Source organism: Labrus mixtus, chromosome 14 (assembly GCF_963584025.1).
Source record: "Labrus mixtus chromosome 14, fLabMix1.1, whole genome shotgun sequence".
Lineage (NCBI taxonomy): Eukaryota > Metazoa > Chordata > Actinopteri > Labriformes > Labridae > Labrus > Labrus mixtus.
Genome location: NC_083625.1, coordinates 10,728,586 through 10,745,263, shown reverse-complemented (window position 1 = coordinate 10,745,263; position 16,678 = coordinate 10,728,586). Strand labels below are relative to the sequence as shown.

General features: G+C 42.7%; 2 protein-coding genes across 14 annotated transcripts in view; one reads left to right on the top strand and one right to left on the bottom strand.

Moving 5' to 3' along the window:
- rfc3 (replication factor C (activator 1) 3) overlaps positions 1 to 16,678 on the bottom strand; it is a 238,275-nt gene that overhangs the window by 69,840 nt on the left and 151,757 nt on the right. The window lies entirely within an intron of this gene.
- nbeaa (neurobeachin a) overlaps positions 1 to 16,678 on the top strand; it is a 96,837-nt gene that overhangs the window by 869 nt on the left and 79,290 nt on the right. The window lies entirely within an intron of this gene.

The window sequence follows — 16,678 nt, the reverse complement described above, 5'->3', positions numbered from 1 at the left end:
CAGCCATTGTTGACTAAATGACCCGTTTGCGGCGCAACAAGGAGGAAACGATTGCAGTCAAATTGTATTCTTGTATAGGCTATAGGTGGTAATTTTATGCAGGCTATTCTCCTGACCCCGATGTGTACCCTGAAGTGATGCATAGGTAGCTTGGTACAAACGGCGATGAACCACAATGTTGCGCACAACAAGCACCGAGAGCCAAAACTACATTTCTTTATTTTCCTAAGGAGGAAATTCTGCAGGAATGCACGCCTGTCGAGCACCTAAACAACATGAGTCAAATACGGACAAAGGCCGATTAGCATTATGCTACTCATCGACATATTTATGTCTGAGAATGGCTCAAATTATGCATATAGGCCTATTGTTGGAGGCAGGGCCCTGCGTCCTTTGCGCAAAGCACTGATGTATAGGGCACTTGTGATGTGGTAAGCCGGGTGTTTTATATGGCTGTGAATATTTTGATCAAATATATGTTGCCTCCCCCCACAATCCTTCCATCTTTACCCCGAGCTTGTGTCGGTGATGCTGGGCCTACCCAACACATCCGAGGATTTAATCCAGCTGGGGAGGGGAGGGGGGGTTGAATATGACTGGTGTTTACCGTTACGAAACGGATGAGCAAAATGTACAGCAGACGTGGGTCTGGAGGACATGTGCATTAGGAGAGATATAGGACGTGTGTGCTGGATGCTTCCAGCCTGATTTCCCTCCTCCATACATCAGGCGATGGCGTGTTCTGCATGAGATGTGCCATGAAAAGGGGGGGGGGGGGGGGGATCTCACTAACATTTTGAAGAAGAACTAAAAATAATGAAGGAAGATAACCTGGATTTCAGAGCATAGCTTTCTCAGGTGATTTTATTTTAGGGTTTCATGCAGCCAGTGGCCTATTTATTCCCTGGACACTTGGATCAGGAAAGCCTGCAGCCGGACTAAACCATTTTCATCTCAGCCAGACTAGTGAGCCGTCCCGATTCATGTCGCCTCTCGTCTCCCAATCGATTATTGGTTCTACAGGGAAGAACAGGGGGTTGCATTTGCTGGCTCACTCCGACCTTGTCTCCTTCCCCTTTCTAGCACACCCCTCCTCCTTGGCTGAAAAGGCTGATAACCATCCATCCTGCTCCATGGCCTCCTCCTTCTCCTCCTCCTCCTCCTCCTCCACTCTGGAGGGGCTGAGGGGAGCGATGCTGCCTGCATAGACCGGCCTGGCAGGGCAACGCCATGCATTTAAAAGCAGGTGGAGAAGAGGAAGAGGAGGAGTGGGGGGGGGGGGGGGGGGGGGGGGTTGAGGGAGGGTGGGGGAGGAGAAGAGAAAGAGTGGAGGAGGAGGAGGAGGTGGTAGGATGCTGCAGTGGCTATGTGCTCAGAAATCACCAGCTGATGCAGCGAAAGAGGGAAAGGACTCAGTGAAGGCTCATCAGAGCATCCAACTGAAATGTACTCTTTATTTTTACATAAATACCTGCGTTTAGACCCCTGCTCTTTATTTGTAAACGTCCTAACGCATTAACACACAAAGGCCCAACATCCTGACAAATTAAAGCAGTGTGTGTTAGCCATACAAAGCTTTGCTCGCTAAATCCTGAATTGAAAAATCAGTTCTGGTTGCGAGGCTGCCAATAGCTAAGCCTGTTAGGGAATTCTGTTGCCCAGCTTCTTAATTAAAAGAGTTGAAACAAAGAGGTGTGGAGGCAGGAACCTCAGCGGTCATGCTGCTGGTACAATGAGTCCACTGTGACCCAAGAGCTGATCCATTATTCCAGTCAATGTGGGAGACCACAGTGGCCACATTTCTCCGTCCACCGTGGCAGTATTGATCAGATCCTACTGTGGCTTGGGTTGAACAGATGGCTTGTCAGCTGGATCAGATATGCTCTTGGTAGTATATGTCGTGGCACTGGCCTTTGGCGAGTGATGAACTGTAATGTCTCTAGAAATAAAGAGAAGAAAGGAAGACAGAAGAGACAATCAAAATCAACGCGGGACAGATTGCCGGCTGCACTGATGCTGATAGTGTGACAAACAAAAACAGAGCAGTATCACTTCTCCAGCTTTTCTGCAGCTTGTAAAAATGTAATAAAAGTGTTCTCCAACCTGCAGAAAGACTATTCCAGTGCACACAAATACACGTTCATTGTGTATTTGTGCTGCTGGCGGTGAGATGCACGGCTATTATCATCAACACGGCATCACAGTTGTCAAGGCAACACTGCTCTTTGACTGCCTGCCTCCAGACGCTCAACCGCCTGCTGTTGCTTTCCACTTCCGGACTTCTGCCACAGCACTACACACTACTCTCTATCTCTCTCTTTGTCCGTGCATCTCTCTGTATCCCATACTGTGCTTATATTTTGATGGCTTCATCTTACCTGCAACAAGCAAAACGGCACTGAAGTAACTGAGGAAGATGCAGACAATCACAGTGAACACGCAGGGTTACGTGTATGGGCCAACATGAGTGTCTGTCTCTGTGCGCACAGAATGTACACATGTCCAATTTTTCAAAAGCAACAGCAACAGGATGGCTTACTTCGTGGCAGACCTACTGAGTTCTTAGAAATTGGAAAAAAAATGAAGGAAAAAGGCGCCAGATATTTACATTTCCCTTTCAGACCTTCAGAGATAGTAGTGTAATGTTTTAACCTTTGAACTCCTAGAAAGACGTTGTTTTTATATAGAAAAAATACATGCTTTTCTGTTATTAAAAGGCTCAATATCCTACAAATAGACAATAATATGACCCTCTAATAGGCGGTCAACTGGGAATTGGCTCTTATTGGATTTTTTCTTACCTTTTTATATATTTATTTTTGGGGCTTTTTTGTGCCTTTATTTTTCAGAGATACAGACAGTGGATAGAGCGAGGCACTGGAGAGAGAGAGAGAGAGAGAGAGTGGGGAAAGACATGCAGGAAAGGAGCTACGTGTTGGGTTCAAACCCAGGCCAACCAGCTCTTTAGCTTCTGTACATTAGGCACACACACTAACCGCTAGGCTACAGGCGCCCCTATACATTTCCAGCTTTTATAAATTATTGGAGCGATAGTGGTGGTTAAAGGCATGTTTTGGCCTGCTGACGACCAACTGAAAGTCTGCTTTGTGGTGTAGTTAGAGATCCATTTACAGGTCGGGTCATCTCTATAAAGGATCATGCTTTTTTCCCTCTAAATGAAAAGATCATTTTTGTTAAGACCTCCTCAGATTTCATTCAGTTAATGCGTTTGCCTCTTTCCACCCCAGGCTGTGGTTATTCCATGTGACATGTTGTGATGTTGGATATTGGGGATAAGTAGCTGAGGGGGAATGTTTGCTGACAGAAGGAAGAGGTTTGACATGTGATCCATCCGTCTGAACTTAACTATATCTATTCTTTATTTGAAGTATCGAGAGGTATATTTCAAATACAGACAGTTCTGTCACTCTCGCCTCAGTACAGCACCAGATGTGCTTATTTTTAGACCTCCTTATCCTGTCGTAATGCTGCTTTTTTGGGATCAAAACAGCGCCTTTGTCAGGCATAGAAAAAGCTTGTTGACACACTCGCTCGCTGCTTTTCATTCTCACCTTTACCTTGCCTTCTTGGTGGGACGCAATATCTTCTGATGCTGTCAATCCATACCTGAGCCCCTTTTTTTTTTTTACAGTCGTCCCGCTGAGACTGCGTTTGCACAATCGTCATCATTCTTCTCCACACACTCCACGGTCACCTGATAGAGGTCAGAGTGAGCACATCAAACAGGGTCTGAAATGCACAAGGAAAAAAACAAAAGTGCTCATGAACTCCCTCAGATGTTCACATGTTGACATCAGCAGTGATGTTATAGCAACTTGACAATGCTTTTTCTTTCTTTCTTGAAGTTAGAAAAAAAAAAACAAAGGTGGGGAAACGAAAGAAAGTAAAAAAGGCATTAATAAAAGTATTTCCATCCTTTGAGATTTGTTCAGCACTGCCTGACCCTCTGCCAGGAGAGTATTGACATTGCTGAGCTGATTTATACTGCACTGAGTTTAAAGGACTAGGTCACCCCCAGTTTCAAAGCATATTGTGTGGCGTGCTGTTTTGCCCTGTGGTGGTTTTTAAAATGCCAGTAAAAAAAGATTCCGTTTAATTGAACTGTTCTTGGGGTTTGCCCTGTGGGTGCACACTCGGGACAGAGGCTAACTGTTGGCCTGCAGCACTGTAATCTGCTTGCACGGCCACGCAGAGGAATAACAATGCGTCATTGTGGCCTCACACAGGCCTGGCCAATGACTCCTATAACAAACAGCGCACTAATAGACTTAAACTGTTTGAACAATGCTGTTTGGCCTTGCTTAAAAAATAATAAATTGTATGACAGTAAAGGTTTCTTTAAAATAAGCAGCTTGTTTTTTTTTGTTGTTGCATATTCACCTTTTTCATTTGTAGAACATTAAGTATAGAGCTTCTTTACCCATCACCTTTTGCTCTGGGTTGTCCTGTTGCAAACCACATAATCAAAGGTTATACTTGTATTACGTCATTCACTAATAAGAGCATGGTCAAGAAGACTGTACAATAATACCAGCTCTGGCAACAGAAAGTAGAGTGAACTCTCAAATAACTGCTGTAATGCAAAGAAGAAGGGGGCTCTTTTCTTCACCGTGTAGTTTTGTGTGTGTGTGTGTGTGTGTGTGTGTGTATGTGCCTTTGTCTCTCCTTGTGTAAGAGCAGCAGTGGCCTTCATCCTGTCTTTTTTTTTTTGCCTGGTCAGTGTTGCCTTTTTAGCTGATTTCACAGAAAATATGATTCACAAGCAGACAGTAAAATAGCATAGAGGCCAGTTAAGGTTGCCAGGTATTTATAATCTGTGTCCAAATGCTACACATAACCCATGACAATCAAATTTCCCCCCAAAAAAGTGAAAAAACAACAACAACAATGCAATGCGGGCTGCAACTGATAGTTGTACTAGTACAACTAGTACCTCGATTCATTGTTAGGTTGTTACTGTGCTTTGCTCTTAAGCTGAAAGTGAAATGCTTATAAGCTTGAATTGAATTGATGTAATAGTTATATTTTAACTAATTCTACAGAATGTTCTGAACAGCAGAAGTGCAGCTGTATCCTGTGTTCATGAAGGGGACATTAGTATGAACATTAGCCTCAGGCCAATGCTGCAGCAAAGAGGAATAAGGGTTTATGAAAGCCATTCAATTTAACACAGTGAGGTCTCAGAGAGAGGATGCACATTCTGTTTGTCCTTATCAAGTGTTTTTGTGGCCTCTGCGAGATGATGCTGGGGGTTATTTTTGGGAAAGATTAGTGGCCATAATGCTGCAGTGAGTCAGTTTGTGCCTCAGGGCTACAGCCAGTTAGCTAACAGTGACAACTGTGCCGGCCCACGGGACATAATAACAGTCTGAGTGTTTTCACATGTGATAACCTGCTCATGAACTGCATGGACACACACACACTCACACACACAAACACACACACACACACACACACACACACACACACACACACACACACACACACACACACACACACACACACAAAACGCCTAACCACACATCCATGCTGCTGAAGAGGTGGAGGACACAGGGTGTGGCTTCCCCTGCAAGGTCATGAATGACTCCGCTATCTATCACACAGCAGGGTGGAGAAACTGAAGAGAGGTGAAGGAGGATGATGAGGGAAGGATGCTCGTCTTTGCAGGAGGAAAAGAGATACAGGCAGAAAAATTGTAAACTAAAAGGAGAGAAATGATGTGAGGGAATCGGAGAGTTCCAGAGGGAGAATTGAAAAAGTCTTAAGACAGTCCTTTAGGTGCTCTTTTTTCTTCTTGAGTGTCACATGGATCCAGCAGCACTGAGTCCTGTGGGGGTCTGATGAGCTCCGGGGCCCCCCTGCAGAGCCTCATCACGCGGTGTGTGTATCTGCTCTGCTCTCCTCTTGTCCTGGTGATTGAGGAGTGAGGAGATCCACAGACCTGGGTGCCCGAAGAGCTTGCACACTTTTGCTTATTAGACATACTGTGACATTTTTACTTTTAATTGGCCATTTTTCATCATCAGTCACTTGTCACATTGTGAGAATAGCCTCTGCTAGCTTGTTAGCGTGGTTAGTGTCCCTGTGCGAAAGTCAGCGATGCGGTAAGAGCGTCTGTGCCAGACAAATCTAGAAACATTTTCACATTAGAGGCATATTTTGGGGGGGGAAAAACTAAGTTAAGTTGTCTCTTTAACAACAAACAAAATCCTCTTACTTGCAAGCATCTCCATAATTATCCTCTTCAGGGCTAAATGAATCTCTCTCAAGGTGAAAAGCTGATTTTTCTGCGGGGGGGGGGGGGGGGGGGTTCAGTCTTTTTGGCTTAAATTAGAACAAGATTTTGTCTTGTAGGAGGTGTTAAGCTTCCGGGCTGAAACCGCTCACCTCTCCATGTCTTACAGCACCTCATTTCAGCACCACCTCACTAAATTCCTCCTCATCCTCACTTGGCCGCTATTTCCAAACGCTTGGAGGATAATCCAAGGCAGATTTTGGATGAGGGCATCTTCTAGGATTGTGAAGAACGCAGAATAAAAAATCGCCCACCCTTTGCTTAACGACACCTTTTTTTGTCACTCCTCCATCACTTCCTTTAAGAACATCCAACCGGTGTAATCGTTGCCCTCGCTCCCTGACTCCCATGTTGGATGAAGCGGCTGGTGGATGAATGTGGATGATCCCATATTGTAAGGAAGTAATGGAACTGTCTGCAGAGCCGTTCCTCTCCGGTTTTTGTTTTCCCCTTTATACTCATCTTTCCCTTTCTTCTGGTTATAAAATCCAGGACGGGGGAACTCCTTTCTCTCATTCACACGCCTTCTTATCTTCTGCCTTGTACTTAAGCAAGTGTGATGTAGAGCTGAAGAGAAGGATGGAGGGAGATGGCAGTTTTGAGTATTTGACAGCACAATTCAGTTGGGTTATTTTCTGCAGAAAGTGACAGAATAGAATCATCATCAGCTGAGTAGTACGGTGGCTAAAAAAATCAAAATTCTCATATAAATGTTCTTCATCATATTTTTCAACCAATTTGACTTTACACTTCAGAGTCTTGTCTTCCAGTGCCGTTACAATCTGGTTTGTATTGACGCAGAAATAGTCATCAGACGTCAGCAATCGTTCATAAATAAATTGCATTGATCTTCTACAAGAGTAGAGGTTATGAATTAAACATGAATTTCACATGCGGAGCGCGCGCTCATTGCCAATGTGAATTCAATTAAATCGCTGCTAAACCCAACATTCACACTCTTGCTATGCTCTGCTGGGCTTTTATTTTAAAAGTAATTTATTTCAATTTCTACTGTTTAATTAGCTAGAATTTATGAAGTTAGAGTGAAAGTGCCCTGATTTTGAAATTCAAAGAGTAGATTGAAACTTTGGATTGGAACCAGCTACTTTAAATTTTAAATTATAAAATCATTTACTTCATGTGTGTATGAGTGTAAAGTGTGAAGTCTCACAGTGAATACTAAAATATAATTTTAAAACTTACAATTGTCTCTTTCATTATTTTGCTGGTCATTGTTAGTTCATATTAATATGAAACATTAACTATAACTATAATCAAAGTGTTATTTGATTTTTTTTTTTCTGTTATTCTTTGACCTAAGTAATGAGGTATTTCTGCTCTATTCTTCCTATAAAGGCTACAGTCTCTATGTGTTCAGAAGAATAACTCTGACTGTTTCAGTGTTATTGTGTCTGTCTGTTCATGCTTTTGTGTCTGGCTCTTTGTCTTTTTCTTCTAAAATATTTTGAAACGTCTGCAGGGTGTGGTGGGGTTGGGCTTGCTTGTCATATCGGTGGAATCGTCATATAGCACATCCAGATCAAACGAAGCAGCAGATGATATAAGGCCCCGCTGCTGCGCGTGTTTGTGAGTGGTGTCGGTCTGGCACCCCTACATCGCACTAATCTTCACATTACAACAAGCCGCTTTGTTAGAAATTCCTGGTGTTTGTGCGCTGCTTATTGTGTGTGCGTTTACCGGGCTCTCTATATCCCAGAGAGATGATGAACGAGTGGTCCTGCAAACCTTTGCTTTAGTCTCCTCTTCTACACCTTCATCTGCACAATTTCTCTACACGCACGCACACGCACACGCACACACACACTCTCACACACACACACACACACACACACACACACACTTAAAAAAGGAACAAAAAATACACACTCTGCTCCCTTCCTTCTTGTAGCCCACATCAGTGCCTGGCAGGGGTGATTTTATATTCATGCTGGCCTACTTTGCTTGCTCTCCCTTGGCTCCTCACACACACACACACACACACACACACACACACACACACACACACACACACACACACACACACACACACACACACACGCACCCACACATGCACACACAAACACATCTAGCCATTCATCATGCTAGAAACTGCAGTGGCCAAAGGTTGATATTAAAAAAACATGGTGTGTGTGTGTGTGTGTGTGTGTGTGTGTGTGTGTGTGTGTGTGTGTGTGTGTGTGTGTGTGTGTGTGTGTGTGTGTGTGTAATTTAGTATTCAAGAACTACTCCAGTTGTATTTTATATCTTGGACATCTAACATATGCCTGTATATCCCCTCTAGTATGTAAATCACCACATCAGACTGGTTCTTCCCGACTTTCTTATAACTTTCATTTGTATTCTGCGCTTCATGGAGAGTGTATTAGGACTACATGTTTTCCCCATGAAACTGATTTTAACTCATGAATTCCAATGAGAGTTACACTCCGCCTAATGTCATCTAATAAATCCAGCTCAGTAATGACGGCGAGCTGCAGATGAAGGGGCGGCTTAGAACGGGCTCAGAAATGTCATAAGACAGCACAGCTTGATAAGAGGGATCTTGGTAATATTTTGTACACTTCAAAGAGAACTGGTTGAAATAGACCAGACAGTGGCACTATAGATTCCTTTTATTATGTTCTGTCCTTATTTCATGTGGATGTGATCAGGTGTGTGTGCTCTGGGCTGAGACAGCGAGGGAAATAAAAACAGAATCATAATCTTTAGCTCTGGGGTTTTTTTTTTTTTTTTTAAAGGTTTTTTTTTTGCGCCACTTTGCCTTTATTGGATAGGACAATTGAAAAGAGACAGAGGAGAGAGTGGGGGACGACATGCAGCAAAGGGCAGAGATCGGATTCGTACCCACGGTCGCTGCGCAAGAATTATAGCCTCTGTACACGGGACGCGCGACATAACTGCTAGGCTAACTGTGTGGCTTTATTAAGTAATAACCTTCTCTGGGAGGGCTTGCAGTTGGCCACTTAATCCAGCTAAATTTGATCTCTTTCCATTCCAATAAGCATACATTTCACTATGGCAACTTACATCAAATCCACCAAAAGTGATTTTGCTAGCATATACATCGAATCGAAAACTGCTCTGTTAAAATATCAACATTATTCCATATCCACACTTGAGTCTTCATGAGGCTTTACTCAGCTTTGAGCTTCCTGTGATTTGAGTAAAATGTTAATGAATGAAGGCCACCCTTCACTAAATTCAGATAGTTTAGTAAGGCCCCCAAAAAAGCTGGTGGCCAATCAGCAGACCAACAGAATGTAAACAATCCAAAGCTGGTGGAGATATTGCAAAAATTAAGGGGAAATAAAAGGATTGATAAAGCTGTTAGGAAAAACTTGAGGGCAAGTGGCCACTTTTATGATCCTTTAGATTATGAAAGAGAAAAGCACTTGAAATCGCACTGGTGACTTTTTTTCTTTTCTTTTTTCAACTGGAAAATACAAGAACAATTATGCAACTTCATTATAAGGGTATTGAAAATATCACTACACTCGAGTTTGGGGATATTTTTGTAATTCTGCGTAAAAAATGTGCTCTACTTGTACTTTATCTTTTGTAGTTAACATGAACATTCTCATTTGCAGCGCTTCAATTTGTCGTATTTAAACCCCCAGAACACAAGGTCACAGTGTTATAATCTGTATTCAGATATTTGACTCTTCAACTTTTGCATTACAACTCAGACTGCAACAAGAAATTGTAAGCACACGTGCTCTCAGGGCCGGCTATCTCTCTCTCCTTTGCATGCTGCTGTCTGTCTGTCTGTCTGTCTGTCTGTCTGTCTGTCTGTTTGTCTGTTTCTGTATAACAATGGCACATGCAGTCATGATGAATTAACAATAACTGAGAAGTTACTCTGCAGGCTAACTTACCCTTTCTTCTGTTTGGAACCAGCAATATACATAGCGTTGTGGCTTTTCCGAATGCACCTGAACGCACCATCATCTCTCTTTTCTTCTAACTTTGAGATGTGTTGGCAGTTCGTTGTGAGTGAGCTAGCAAGCGTGCGGTGAATTATTCAGAGCAGAGGGAGAGGATAGCTTGTCATCTGGTCAAAGGTTTAACATCATATTCATGACAACATTTCATCATGCGGCTCGTGGCGGGGCCCCTATATCACCTATGCCTTGATCATGTACTGTAAGTTTTGACACAAAAACCCAATCCTTTGATACAGACGAAGTCATTATAGGTGCAATATATTGTCATGACTACAATATTGCAATATATCGCATTTAAACTCCTGTATCGTGATACTTTTTGTATCCATATTAATTCCAATATACAACCACGTGGTAAGTTGTAAGTTATTTTGGACACTGATAACAGATAAATAACAGTTGTGTTCTGGCCATGAGGTACATGGTATGTTTTCATAGAAGTTGTGTGTACTGGCGCAAACGGAAGTGATTACCGCAGGTTTATTCTCCCCCCTCCTGCGAGCACTTTCACACCCAGGAATGCTGTTAGGCGAAAGGATGGAGGAAGAGGTTTTGCAGCCAATACCTGGCAGTGATGACTCACTGCAGGAACTGTATGACACTTCTACCTCCCCTCCCCTCCCTCGACCCTCACTTTGCCTTTGCTACGTTCAGGCTCTGTTTCTAGGAAAACGGTGTGAAACTTAAACTGAATACAGAGCAGCGTGCTGTCATAATGCAGCTAATGTGTGGATCCAGAGGAGTACTGCTGAGAGTCTGTTTGTTCAGGTTACCAGAGGGATCACTTATGGAAATTATATTTTATTTCCCAGCTACACCATAAGCTTACTAAATAAGTGTTTTTCTGATTTGTTATCCCTGATGTGGATCATTCACATTCATTCTTTAAAAGGTTATATTATTAACCAACAGCCTTCTTTTTTTACCTTCCCAAACCCCCAACACACTATTTCAGACTTTGCTATTCCACATGAGTTTTTTTTTTTTTTTTTTTTAAATGTCTATCTTTTTCAATCTTCTTAAAACTAAATGTTAATTTTTGTTAACAAGATCCACTTAGCCCTTTTGAGAAAGGACATGAGCTCTCAAGGCCACGAGGGCATGTTGGCTGTATGCTGTGATATTTGAGACTGGATTTTGTGTTGCTCTGACTTTTTGATCAGTTTTTTATGTGAGTGAGTTTGATGATATGATGATGATATAGTCATGTGGTCAGCCTGAGGGAGAAACTTGAAAACCTCCAACATCTGGACTGTGTTACTGGCAGTATTTATAAAGATACTATTCATGTCAGGGATGGGAATCACAGGGTAACTTGTGCAAGTTGTTTGTTGCTGATGGATGTCTGTACGCGCTCTTTGAGGTGAAGCATCTCTAACTTCGTTGTACAATTGTGTGACGGGCAATAAAGGCTTCATATTCTATTTGATATGTGATACATGGCCCCATGTTGATGTCAGGATTCAGACGATTTTGCCATAATTGGTATTGGAAGACAAACATGTAATAATTCATCATCATATCTGATTAACTGAGGAACACAAAATGCCCTTAAAAAGGTAAAGTGCAGGATTGATGTATGAATTCACAGTAATTTTGTGTAGCTGTACGTTACTATCCTGCTGTAAACTTCTTCTTTAGCCAATTAACAGTTCCATGTTTTCCCTCATTCATTACATAAGCAGCCGGTTAGTCAAATTGCCAGGGACATCTGTGCGGAGTGCCTTTTAAGAAAAATAAAATGTCAATTTTGGCAACAGCAATTCGATAATTGTGTTACAAGTCAGTTTGAAAATGTACTGCTGTATGAATATTTTATCCCACCCCTAATAATGATTTCCACTTAAGGTTGAGTGGTTGAGTGGCTAATGATAGGACTGCTAACTGTGTTTGATCATTTGGCTTTGATGTCTTTACTTGCCCTGTTAGCCAATAAAACTGTGTATTAATGAGCATGACAATCACTCAGATTTTATTTCAATTATAGATATTTGCTGCAGGTGTGAATCATTCAAAGTAAACTCGTCATTATGGGTTTTATATATTATTCCAGTTGCAGCTAACCCCTTTATCTTCCACATATTAGTTATCCGCAAGTGTCCATGGAAATATCAGGGCAGGACAATGGCAGTGTTTGTAAATTATTCCATTCTAATGGAGGCAGTGGTATCAAGTATTCATGAAGCAGGTCCCCCAAGGGCGTGCATTAGTTTAAAAACATAAGGCGCTGACGTGGAAAATGTGGTGTAACATTTGGGAAAAAATATGCAAAAGTTTTTAATCAGTTCATCACCGCAAACGCGGACTTAAAATGGATCCGTTTCAAACGCTTCTTTTCTTCAGAGGTGCGAGCTTCTGACGAGCGCTCCCTTCGTGTACTGCTGCGTCTGCTGCGTTTCAAACAACACGAGCTTCAAACGGCACATCTGCACCACTGTCCAAAAGTAGAGCTGATGTACTGTGAGGCCTGTAGCATAGAAACTAACCTCCGCAGAGAAGCAGGTGACGTTGATGCAGATTGCTTGGACCACGTCTCTCTTGTGACCAGTTTGAATAACCCTTAAAGGCTCGATTGTTTCATCTCTAGCTGAATAAACAGGAGTATTCACTTCTTCTTCACTTCTCTACACAAACCCATGGCACACTATCGAAGAGCCAGCGCTCTTCCGGACAGGATTCTGGGGTCCACTTACATCTGAAGGACAAAGGACACTCCTTTGAGAATGACAAACTGGACAGGGAAGACCGTTGGTTTGAATGGGGGTGTGAAAGAATCCATCAATGTTAAGGTGGAAAAACCATCTATTAGCCAAGGTGGTGGGCTGAGACACCAACTTTCACCAACATAAACAAACAACTGAAGCCCCGTTCCCACCTTGGAACACGTGACTCCTCCAACGACTCACAGACGACTGGGGGGTGGCAACGACTCTCGGCGAAAACTAGGTTAACGACTCAGCTAACAACTCTGATGTGAGTCATCCTTGATCTTTAGCATGCTAATGATCCACAGGGGCTTTAAACTTCTAGCTCTGCCCACCAGAAAGTTTAGAGCTGAAGAAGCCTTTCGGAGGAGAGGTGTAACATCTTCAAGATCTTCAACCAAGTCCGGTTGCCCTTTGGATCAAGCTTCGAATTGACCATGACCTGGATGACTGGGAACCTACATAGACATTATCTTTAGGGTTTTTTACAAACAATACATAAACAATTTTTTCATTGACCAAACAACTGACAAAAAGATCTTTAGCTGAAGCTCAAAACCTTAATATTTTGACTTTTGATTATCTGTTCGATGACACTTTGTGGTCTTTTTTTTTCACACAAGAAAAATACAGTACATCATGCTCCACTAACCCTTCCAACCTTACTTTGTGTGTGTGTGTGTGTGTGTGTGTGTGTGTGTGTGTGTGTGTGTGTGTGTGTGTTGTCATTCCTGAGCCTGTCTTATGATGATGGATTACTGAGTCTCATTTGAGCTGCTTGCTGCCTCTCTTATCCTCCATCAGCTGTGGCTCAAAGGAACACTGCTCTCTATTGTTTCAGCGGGCGTCGAGCGCGTGCACAATATGTGTGTGTGTGTGTGTGTTCAGGCGCAAGTCCTCGCACACATGAATGCATGCGTTCTCTCTGCAACGGCGCACACTCATAACCAGGCCAAACAAACAGATTAGTGATCCTGAATTGCCACCAGCCTGGCCTGAGTCAGGTCTGCAGGGCTTATCTGCTGACCTTTGCACTAAGCATCAGCTAGTCTACACCTGCCTCGTCTCACAGGCAGACACTCACATGCTCTCAGTGAGTAAGCAGCTCTAAGTTAGCCTCTCTGGTGTGCTCTCAAATGCAGTGAGGTGACACTCCAGTTGCACCAGATTTCAATACTTACTGCCTGTCTTCTTGAGGGGGAAAAAAAAAGAAGAGGAAAATGAAGTTGCCTCCGTTCCTTGAATCTGCTTTTCAAACTAAAAGAGAGCAAAACAGAAAAATCAACATAGTAACACCCCCTCCTTCACATCACCTCATGCCTTCTTTTTGCTCGATCTAAAGCTCAATAGCATGTCTCATTTGTTTCATGCTGTCCTTTCAAAAGTGCCCTCTCAATCACAGCCGCTCCCTGATGCTATTTTTTCTCTCCCTGCCTCTTAGTTTTTCGCTCTGCTTGTCTTCCTCTTTTTTTCTTCTCTCTCTCTCTGTGCTTTAGCCCTTTTTAGATGTTTTTTCTTTTATCATGCTCTTCTTCAGAGCTCTTCTTCGTCCCGTGGCGAGAGAAGTTGCTTTTGGTTCTGTTGTGTTACATCAAAGTCTTGAGGTCCTAACACAAACCTGAAATTGCAGTTTTGGATCTGGCAAGGCCAAAGGCAACAGGTCAATGGTTTTGTGCTACTGTAGGATTGAGATTTTCTCCAAGACTTTCTTATGAATTTATAAAAGAGGGTGTGTCTACTCTGAATGCTGATGAAGGCTTTGTGCTGAAACGCGTCCGTTGTTGATCTGTACGCTGCTGCCCTATACCCCGATTATAAAAAGTTCAAGGACATTGAGTGTGCCGACTTTCAACAGTACATTTTCAGTTTCAAGTAATTAAAAATATCACAGGCATGATCTGCATGTTGCCACCCTCCATAGCAAGTGGTAATTTCAGACTGCTTTTAATAAAGCTGCTGTTTTGATTTTGAATAGATATAGCGATACATTCTGTAGATTCCAGGGTTCCCGGTGTTATCTGATCAATAATACTGTCTACCACTACCAATCCTAAGCGCCCCACTCTTTCAATGTCTATTCTATTTCTGACTATTGTCTTGTTTTCCGGCGAAGGAGCAAAGTATCACTCTGTGACAGCCGATGAACTGCGAAAAACTCCTTTGAAAAGGTCACAGCTTGAATTGTTATTGTGTTGTAGAAAGAGGGATGGAAATTTATTCATGAGAAAGTGCGGCAGATTATTATTTTAGCTAGGAGGCATGATTCTGAGCTATTCTCCAGCTCTGTTAGTCTCAAGCACATACTCTTTGTCACCAAACTGAAATGCTCAATTGTTTTTTTTAGGTAGTTTGCACAACCTTTGAATTCAAATTTTAAACCCCCAACGCTTAAAAATGTCAGAAGATGGCTTTAATAGTTATTGTTAGTTGCACTGTTACGTGTGAAATGGCTTATCGCTATGTCTGTTACTGAGCCTCTTTTGCCAGTCAGGTGGCAGACACTTTTAAACTGCACTTGGATGATGTCAGAGTTATGATCCCTTGGCTGTGATCATTTGTTGTTGTGATGTAACTTGTGCATGCACTTATGTGTTTCTGACCTGATTTTTTTTTCACAGAGAGAAATCAGCTGTGAACAATGTGGTTTCTTGTTCGCTTGTGGCATCTTCAGACCGTAGTGCTTTAGTTTGCAGTCAGTCATGTGATGCCTTTCACAGAATTTGAGCCCTTGAAAATATGGATTCTATTTTTTTACCGCCTTTCAGAACGGTCGCAGTTTCATCTGTGTGTCAATGAATTCAGCAGATCAAGCGAAGGATTGTAGCTTCCCTCTCATAGTGCATCTGTCAGCAGAGAGAGCCGGAGCTGTCCGTTGTGCTGAAAAGTGTCTGCTGTATTTGTCTGTCTGTTAATCTGTTTTCTCTCTGCGTTCCTGAGCAAACATCCACACACTTTCTTTCCCTGCGCATTTCCTCTCTGCCCCGTTTTAGATGTCTGACCTCACTCTCTCGCTTTCCTCTCCCTCTCCTCCCCTCTCTTAATCTTCCCTTTCTCTCTTCCTCTGTTCTCTCCTTCTCCTCTGCTCCCTTTAAAGCTCCCTCGCTTCCTTCTCCAGTAAACAGACTTTGAAAAATTAGATTTTTTTTTCCTTGCAAGCTGCTAGTATGTTAATGAAATGGCATCTCATTATTATTGGATTATTTTGGGAGGAATTCTCTGAATTCCTCCAGCTCCTTGCTCGTCCTTTATCTCCACTCATTGCTCTTTCTGTGTGTGTCTCTTGATGTCATTCTTGTGAATCGCCGCTGCAGCTGTTGTCAGCATTTATGAAAGCGTTTGTGACGAACCGAGTGAAACTGTTTGTGCAAATGACTAAGCCTTACAAGACTTTCTGCAATGAATTGTTTAAAAGGCTGTTGCCCTTTGAACACTGAGTATGTGTGCGATTTGGCTGAGTTTGTCCAGTGTGTGCGTATGTGTGTGTGTGCAGTATGTTTTCAGTTTGCACTTGACAAGCTCTGAGTCAGATGTTGGAGGCGAGAAAAGGCACACTGAACTGGTCTGCAGTGAACTGGAGACTTTTTAGAGGCTTTTCTAAAGACAGATCTCAGCAGGTACTGCTGTGTTATCTCGCCCCCTCTTGCTCTTCTTTTATGCCGCTCTGCCTCTTTTGTTTTTTGGCAGCTTCAATA